The sequence below is a fragment of the Podarcis melisellensis genome (genome assembly GCF_964234715.1).
Source record: "Podarcis melisellensis genome assembly, chromosome: 10".
Taxonomy (NCBI): Eukaryota; Metazoa; Chordata; class Lepidosauria; order Squamata; family Lacertidae; genus Podarcis; species Podarcis melisellensis.
The window spans coordinates 71,555,479-71,565,424 of NC_138542.1; positions in this window are offsets into that span (position 1 = coordinate 71,555,479).

Sequence of the window (9,946 nt, forward strand, 5' to 3'; positions counted from 1 at the left end):
AAGGGAGAAACGTTGGAGGCCATGTGAGATGAGGCCGTGTGCTCACAAGTGCAGTTGTCCTGTGTGACGGACATCCTGTGCGAACGAGGCCCATGTGTGTGCTTTGATGGGCACTGGATAACTGGGTAACTCAGTGGATACAGCATGAGACACTTAACATTGCAGGGTTGTGGGTTCGAGTTCCGCGTTGGGCAAAAGATTCACGGGGTTGCAATGGAAGCCAAGGAGGCGAAAAAACTTAATATGGAATCTAGATGGCCGAAATATTGGGAAATTTTAGAACAAGAGGGTGAAAAAGTCAAATTACAGAGTTATGAGAAATTGAAGTCTAAAGTACGAGATTGGCTCCATTATTATCAAATAATGGAGGTATATAAACAAGACAGAAAAATTGGCTTCCAAGTGGAGAGATCAAAACTAGAAACAGAATTGTTAGATCCCAATACTAAGAATCTGTCAAGAATGTATAACTTGTTGCTGAAATGGAATACACAGGATGAAACAGTTAAATCAGCTATGATCACGTGGGCACAAGACATTGGTCATAATATTATGTTTGCTGACTGGACCACCGGTATAAAGTTTACGGCATGTAATGCCTTAAGAGAGAATATCATGAAATTGATTTACAGGTGGTACATGACCCCAGTCAAGTTTGCAAAAATTTATCACTTGCCCAATAACAAATGTTTGAAATGTAATGAAACTGAAGGTACCTTCTATCACCTCTGGTGGACTTGCCCGAGGATTAAGGCCTTCTGGGAAATGATCTATAATGAAATGAAGAAGGTACTTAAATGTACCTTTCATAAGAAACCAGAGGCTTTTCTCCTGGGCATGGTCGGCCAATTGGTGTCAAAGAGAGATAGGACCTTTTTTATGTATGCTACTACAGCAGCAAGGGTACTTATAGCAAAGTGCTGGAAGACACAAGAACTACCCACTCTGGAAGAATGGCAGACGAAGGTGATTGACTACATGGGACCGGCCGAGATGACTGGCAGAATCCGTGACCAAGGAAAAGAGACGGTGGAGGAAGATTGGAAGAAGTTTAAAGTTTATCTTAAGAATGATTATAAAATTAATGAGTGCTAAAATGTCGAGGTTAAGAAAAAACAGGATTACAGCTGTAAATGATTAGGTAAGAGAGAAGGGGGAAGAAAAGAGTAATTAGTTAAATTAAGTGAGGATTTGCTGAAAGAAATTTGGAAATAGGGATGCAGAAAGGAGCGGTATGGGGAAGTCGGAGAAGTAATATTTATGAAAAGAAGGGTGTGAAATTATATTTGTCTGTGTTTATGTGTATGTTTGTCTTTGTATAGTGTATTGTATTGTGTTTAATATGTGTTGGATAATCAATAAAAATATTATATAAAAAAATTAAAAATAAAAAAAAGATTCACGGGGATGGACTAGATCCCTTCCAACTGTACGATTCGACGCTCCAGAGGAATGCCGCGTGTGTGACTGGCTTGACCTGGATTCTACCCAGGGTGTTTGCTTTTTTAAATTAAATGATATACATTCTTTACAACAAGCAACTCCAAAATAAAATCATATGTAACAAAACCATAAGTCTCATGTTTTCATTTACACTGATCTCCTCTCCAAGATATTTCTTCCTGCTTTCTGCTTTCCTTATAGAATCTTTATAAAAATTTAAATCTCTTAAATCCTATACCAATCTTTAACAATTTCAGTTAATCCCTTCACCTTCCTCCCCGACAACCCAGTACTTCCCTCCACCAGTGTGTGATCTTCTTAACCTACTATTATTTCTGTTATTGTTGTGTTATTCACTTTATTTGTTATTCTATCTGTTATGGACTGAGTTGAATAGGATCCAAAATGCAGTAGTCTGATTGGTCCTAGAACAATAGGACTCAGAATGCAGCAGTCTGATTGGTCCACAGGAGCCACCCAATCCAGCTCCAGGTGGAACCTGATTGGCCTACAGGTGAATCCCGGAATTAGCCAATCACGTGAGGCCCATTGTGTAAATAATGTATATAAAGCAGACATTCTGGGGGAATTTCCATTCCTCCTCACCACTATGAGCTGAATAAAGAGCATGAAATCCACTCTCGACTCCGAGTATATTTCACCATCCTTGATATATTATTGTCCTATCTCCTTGCGCCTTTTAAACTTTAAAAGGTTCTACCCAGGGTGTTTGGAGTCCTGACAGAGCAACCACACATTTCGCTGGACGCCCAGCCTCCCTTCTGTTCTGAAAGGAGGAAAGGGTTAAAGACCTCCCCTTGGTGAGGGGGTGCCATGGCTGGCTTAGTCGCTCCCCCCCCCCCCATTGCTGGAAAGGGGCTAACAGCCACTCCATTTTGTGTCCCTTTTTCCTGCTCTTGTGACGTGGCAGCCATTTTGCGTAGTGTCTTGGCAACCACAGCATCCATTTTGTGTTATTCTTCCGTGGTTTGGTTTCATCCCTATTGCCTCTTGAGACAGATGGATGCCAGCCTACCGCTGAGCTTCTTGGGTTTGCTGATTGGAAGGTCAGCGGTTCGAATCCCCACGACGGGGTGAGCTCCCGTTGCTTGGTCCCTGCTCCTGCCAACCTAGCAGTTCAAAAGCACGTCAAAGTGCAAGGAGATAAATAGGTACCGCTCCGGCGGGAAGGTAAATGGTGTTTCCGTGTATTGCAGGAATTTATGTCTAGGTTGGGGGGGGGGGTTGCCCCTCCAGCAGATATCATGCACATGCAGCCCACTACCAAAATCAGCACAATCACTTTTGTGACTTTCGTGATTTGTCCCCACAAAACACTTCATCACAGTTTCTTCCTATCTATTCAAAGGGCCTCTGCTGCAGAATACCAAATGTAAGAATTCACTGATAAATGCCTCTGTGTACTGGCTCACTGGGAAAACTTCAGAAATTCATATAGACCTGTGAGCTCAGCTACTCGGCAGCCCCTCTGCCTGAGTGATAATCCCTGGTATCCTGATACCTGGGTGCCAGACAGGTAGCCATTCCAGAAATAACAAACCCAGATGAAGACAAAAGGGTGTGATTAACTTGGCTGGGAAACAGGGAAATGTAAATATCTCTTTTGTTTCACTTGATGGGTGTTTGGTGGAGGGCAAGGGGAACCATGGGGCAGGGTCCAGGATGCTCAGATTACTGCCACCAGACCTCCCCTTTCATGATGTATTAGTGATGTAGTTTGGGGGGGGATGTAACATGGGGATTAGCAGCTAATAAAAGTTTGGGGGCTCTTTTATTTGGGGTTTCCATCTTGTTCCACCTTGTGGCAGGTGGGAGTCCTGTCGCAACAGACTTCAATAAAGACCAAGCCTGGCTAATGTTTTGCTCTGGTATTCCTGGCTGGTGTCCTTGTTTTTTGTCCAAGGGAGCCCTCAGATTTCTCCGTTAACACCCCATTGCTGGGAAGGGGCTAATGGGGGCCCACAGCCACTGCATTTTGTGGCCCTTATTCCTGCTCTTGTGACGTGGCAGCCATTTTGCGTAGTGTCTTGGCAACAATAGCATCCATTTTGTGTTATTCCCCCGTGGTTTGATTTCATCCTCAGAGGCACACTCCATTGTCTCTTGAGACAGACGGATGCCAGCCTACCGCTGAGCCTCTTGGGCTTGTCGATCAGAAGGTCGGCGGTTCGATTCCCCATGACGGGGTGATCTCCCGTTGTTCTGTCCCAGCTCCTGCCAACCTAGCAGTTCGAAAGCACACCAGTGCAAGTAGATAAATAGGTACCGCTCCGGCGGGAAGGCAAACGGCGTTTCCGTGCGCTCTGCACATGCCACAGTGTCCCGTTGCTCCAGAAGCGGTTGAGTCCTGCTGGCCGCGTGAACCGGAAAGCTTTCTGTGGCCTGGAAAGCAAGATGAGTGATTGTCTGTCAACTTTCTGAGGCGGCTCTAGCTCGGAATCGGGACCGGTCCTCACAGGGCAGCGACGGAACCATGGCTGGAGGCAAGGCTGGCAAGGACAGTGGAAAGGCTAAGGCAAAGGCAGTGTCTTGCTCACAGAGAGCTTGACTTCAGTTCCCAGTGGGTCGTACCCATAGACACTTGAAGACTCGCACCACAAACCGAGTTTGTGCTACTACTGCTGGGTAAAGGGGTAGAGGGACCCCTGACCATTAGGTCCAGTCGTGACCGACTCTGGGGTTGCAGCGCTCATCTCGCTTTGCTGGCCGAGGGAGCCGACATACAGCTTCTGGATCATGTGGCCAGAACCAGAGCAGCGCATGGAAACGCTGTTTACCTTCCCGCTGGAGCGGTACCTATTTATCTACTTGCACTTTGAGGTGCTTTTGAACTGCTAGGTTGGCAGGAGCAGGGACCGAGCAACGGGAGCTCACCCCATCGCGGGGATTCGAACCACTGACCTTCTGATCGGCAAGTTCTAGGCTCTGTGGTTTAACCCACAGCGCCACCCACGTCCCTTACTACTCCTGTGTACAGTGCTGCAATTCTTGAATACCTCACTGCTGAGGTTTTGGAATATCATCCATACAGAACAACAAACCCCTGTGTTGCAAACTTAACACAACAAACAATGCAAGCAACACGAAGACCAGTATACTAGATAGCGCTGCAATTCTTATTGCATGATATACATGATTTAGTACAACGAAAACAAAATGTGTACACTTGTAAATTCTCTAATATATTTGAAATCAAATGAACACATGTCTGTCAATGTTTGAAAGTCCGTAGAAGTATAATAAGTCTATAGTTGAAACAAAGTAATAGGTGCTATCCTGTGGGCTAAGTGGTAAAACTTTTTTTAGGAGTTCATGGTGCCAAAGTAGTAAGTACGGTAAATAACAACGTAGGACAGTGATCCCAGATAATCTGACTGTTTCTACTTGGCTACACAGTAGTACCTTGGGTTACATACGCTTCAGGTTACAGACTCCGCTAACCCAGAAATAGTACCTTGCGTTAAGAACTTTGCTTCAGGATGAGAACAGAAATCATGCTCCAGCGGCGCGGCAGCAGCAGGAGGCCCCATTATCTAAAGTGGTGCTTCAGGTTAAGAACAATTTCAGGTTAAGAACGGACCTCTGGAACGAATTAAGTACTTAACCTGAGGTACTACTGTAGAGAAAGGTGACCAGTTGTAATAGGAATTTTATGGTATTAGATATATGGTAATGTTCATAACCGCATGTATATAGATCAGCACAGGAAAGCCAACCTGGAACCATTTTGATTCCTAAACTGAGCAAATGTTTTCTCTGCAAGGTCAAAATGGAAAAGCCTCCCCATTGTCTTTTCCTTCACAAATCCTGTCTTAAGGACACATTTAAGATATGGATAGGGTGTGAGCCTGTGACCTGGCCCAGGAGCTAAGTATTTATCATTACAAAAGACTGGCCAGGCTACCCAGGAAATCCAATCAAGTAACCTGCCAGACAGGAGATAAACAAGGACAAGAGATAAACAACATTTAAATTTCTGTTTTAGACCTCCTTTCTTGTGATGTAGGTGTGATGTATCTGAGGGGTGGTCTTAGGTTACACCCCTTCTGTGATGTATGTATGATGTTTCTGGGGGTGGTCTTGATCTACAGGGTGGCAATTTCAAAAGTCTTTATAAGGCTTTGCACACCATTTTTCTGGGTCCTCCTCCTTTCCTTCTTGTGGTGAGTGAGGACCCTGTTGCAACAGATCAATAAAAGATCAAGCTTACTAGCTGCTTTGCTTCTCAATATTCTCTGGTTGGCCTCTGTTATTCTCTCCTACCAATAGGGAACCTATGTAAGGACTCTATATGGGCTCTTGGATACCCCATAAGGGAAAAGGGCAATTTTTCGTTTACAACACAGTCTACCTTCAAAGCTATGATATTAGCGGGAAAGGCAACGATAGCTTTAGGTTGGAAAGATAGAGAAAAATGGACAGTAGAGGCATGGAATAGTTATTTGTTTGAACTTATTCAGTCAGACATTGTCGCAGTCACATCACAGGAAACAACGGGGAAGGTCAAGTCCACCATGATAAGGAACAGATCCCATCTTCAATGGATAAAAACTACTGGAACTAAAGACGCTAGGCCCATAGCTGAGGATAATAGTTTGAACCTTTCCAATGGATATGGGGGTGGGGGAAGGGAGGGAAAGGAAAAAATTGTAAGGGGAAATTTAAAATTTGAAGGAGATAATATAATGTATGTAAAAATCCCAAACTCGAATAAAACTTCAAAAAAGTAAGAAAGAAGAAAAGCACACAACAAATAAGAGAGATCTGGATCAGCCAAGTGAGAAGTGTCTATATAAAACAGTGGAAGAAAGATTTCTCCACCAGCAGAGCACCTGTAGAGAAACCTGAAGGTCGCAGGTTCGATTCCTGACATTTCTAGTTAGGGCTTCTGGTCTGCAAGGGGTACGGTACTTAAAATAATAAAATCACGGTTACCTGCTCAGATCTCCCCACTCTACCCGGTGTGCTAAGTAAACAGTTTGGTGAAACTCATGCCTGGGGACGTCTTATACACGGTAAAATACGGTATATAATTTGTTATTTGAACTATTGGTGTTAATTGTACTGTATTATAAATTGGTATTATTATAATGAGGCTATTATTGGATTGTAATTGGAATCTAATAAAAATTATTATCAAAAAAAGCTGCTGCAGCAGCAGAGGTTCATGGAACCATAGGCACCCCAAAGTTCATCTATTCCACCTCCTGCAACGCAGACCCATAAGAGGCCTGAAAAGGGTGGAGAGGGTTGCTAGGCTCAGACACAGCCCCCAATTGCTTGGGAGAAGCCCTGGGCAGGTGAGGACTTTCAATCTCGGCATCTGATTCGTGGGGGTAAGACCTACTGGTGACGAGCTGCTCTTCTCATTAGCCCTGACATTTGGCCAAGTCTGTACAGATTGTGTCTTTGTCCATGGAGGTCCAACAAAGGTCCATATAGTTAAAGCTAAGGTTTTCCCAGTAGTGATGTATGGAAGTGAGAGCTGGACCATAAAGAAGGCTGATCGCCAAAGAATGGATGCTTTTGAATTCTGGTGCTGGAGGAGACTCTTGAGAGTCCCATGGACAGCAAGAAGACCAAACCTCTCCATACTGAAGGAAATCAACCCTGAGTGCTCACTGGAAGGACAGATCCTGAAGCTGAGGCTCCAAGACTTTGGCCACCTCCTGAGAAGAGAAGACTCCCTGGAAAAGAGCCTGATGTTGGGAAAGATGGAGGGCACAAGGAGAAGGGGACGACAGAAGATGAGATGGTTGGACAGTGTTCTCGAAGTTACCTGCTTGAGTTTGAGCAAACTGCGGGAGGCAGTGGAAGACAGGAGGGCCTGGCGTGCTCTGGTCCAGGGGGTCACGAAGAGTCAGACACGACTAAACAACTAAACAACAACAATGTACAGATTGTGTTCTTGCTAATAAAGAGTTAACTCCATCAGTGTGATTTACTGCTGGCCTGCTCCTTACAAGAGGCTTGAGAAGGGCTTGGAGAAGTCCATGATGTGTTGAATTGAGGAGGAAATGAAGGAGAAGAGTGTGTTCCCTGGGGCCAAGAGGAATATTTCAGTTGTATCCACCAGAGGTCACCAAATATCACTTATTATTTGATGAACACCGATTACAGGAATGGATTTAAAGGCCAGCTCTTTCTGGACAGCTGACCTTCCGCCTTGCTGGTCAAGGCAGTGACTTCTACACTCCCAGCAGCTGCAGAGGATTTGAAGCCATATTTAGAGGAGACAGTACAGGCTGTAATAGTGTAGCCATGTGTCCTACTTTTCAGAGAACTGCTCTCTGTTTGCAGAGCTATCATAGAAGAAGAAGAAGAGGAGGAGGAGTTTGGATTTGATATCCCGCTTTATCACTACCCTAAGGAGTGGCGGGTGGTGCTCTGGGTTAAACCACTGAGCCTCTTGGGCTTGCTGATCAGAAGGTCAGTGGTTCGAATTTCCGCGACAGGGTGAGCTCCCATTGCTCGGTCCCTGCTCCTGCCAACCTAGGAGTTCGAAAGCACATCAAAGTGCAAGTAGATAAATAGGTACCACTCCGGCAGGAAGGTAAACAGCATTTCCGTGTGCTGCTCTGGTTCGCCAGAAGCAGCTTAGCCATGCTGGCCACATGACCCGGAAGTTGTACGCCGTCTCCCTTGGCCAATAAAGCGAGATGAGCGCCGCAACCCCAGAGTCGGCCACGACTGGACCTAACAGTCAGGGATCCCTTTACCTTTATTTTTTTTCAAAAAAAATATTATTGGTTTTCACAATACAGTATTATAAACAAACAAACAAACAAACACACAAGACAAACAAACAAACATAAATCATAGCCTTATTGAAAATTACACTTATTAACTTTGTTAAGTGACTTCCTCGGTCACTTCCCCTTGGTTGAATTTAATTGCATGTCCTTTTAACGGTTTTCCAAATCCCAATTCTTATGAAATTTAATTTAAACATTAACATCCTTAAATCTTCACATTATGGAATTAAACATATTACCGGTAATTCATCACTTACCTTTAAGGAGTCTCAAACTGGCTAACAATCTCCATTCCCTTCTTCCTTATATGAAAGTGCCCTCTATTTGACGGGCCATCCTGTCAAAGTCCTGTCTAAAGTTAAAGACCACAAAAAGTGGGATGGAGGGCCTTCGATATGCCCACCAACCGTTAACACCTGGACAGCACACAGAGCAGGCACTCAGCTCACCTGGTTACAGGTGAGCCTAGTCGCTGCCAAGCAACTCTCAGCACCTGGGCAACAGAATAAGCAAGCATACAGGCCATCAGGCCAAACTGTCCTCCACGAGGGCAAGATGTGCTATATTTCTATTTCTATTTCTGTAGGACTTCGTTCTAAACTTACAGCATCTATAAAGCACCTCATGCAGATTTTATGCAGATATGTGCCCGCCCCTTTTGGCAATGCCTAAGTAGAGTCCACTGTAGTCGCTGACTGGACCTGGTAGTGGTAGTAGTAGTAGTAGTAGTAATAATAATAATAATACTAATAATAATAATTTATTTATACCCCGCCCATCTGGCTGGGTTTCCCCAGCCATTTTGGGTGGCTCCGAACAAAAATTAAAAATACATTAAAACATCACAAAAGTCACAAAAGCAATTGTGCTGGTTTTGGTAGTGGGCTGCATGTGCGTGATATCTGCTGGAAGGGCAACCCCCCCAACCTATACATAAATTCCTGCAACAAAGCGACACCACCACAACTCATGGTATTCAAACCAGGCACACGGATTCCAAGCAGCATAGAAAGTCCTTGCAGCAGTATCTCTCTTCCATGAACCTTGTTTTCTCAATATTTATATTCCACTTAATAATAAGTTTCATTTTTTTAAAATAAATTTTTGTTAAATTTTCTTTTACAAATTAATCAACAAAATCCTGTTCTCAAATTTCCAGTTTTTTGTACTTCCACCAGCTCCTCCACCAATCATCCATATTTTCTATTCATTATGCATTTTCCATGTCTTGTATTGCCAGTTAATACTAACTTATCGTTTCTATTTTTTTTACAATACATCTTTAGCAATCACAAAGCCTCTTTAAAACCAACTAACGTTGTCTGTACATCACATGTTTTCCAGATAATCCGTAAACTTTCCCCAGTCCTCGATGAATTTGTGATCCTTTTGATATCTAATTTTCCCAGTCATTTTGTCCAATTCTGCGTAGTCCATAGCACTTAATAATAAGTTTCAAACCCTCTCTGTTTAGTTGTGGGTTAACATATCAGATGACACAGCGATTCTTCAAACAGCTCTTGTTTATTCACAGGCCAGAACTGAACTAAAGGGTTCAGCCAACCTGCATATATAGGGCTCCACTACAACGCAACAGTAACCACTTTCTGTAACTATCCAATCACTGAACGTCCCTTTCAATCCCTTATTTGCATATGTGGACCTGAGTCAAAACTATCTACAGTATCCCCCTGCTGGCCCAGGGTGAGAACTTCAGTACATAACAC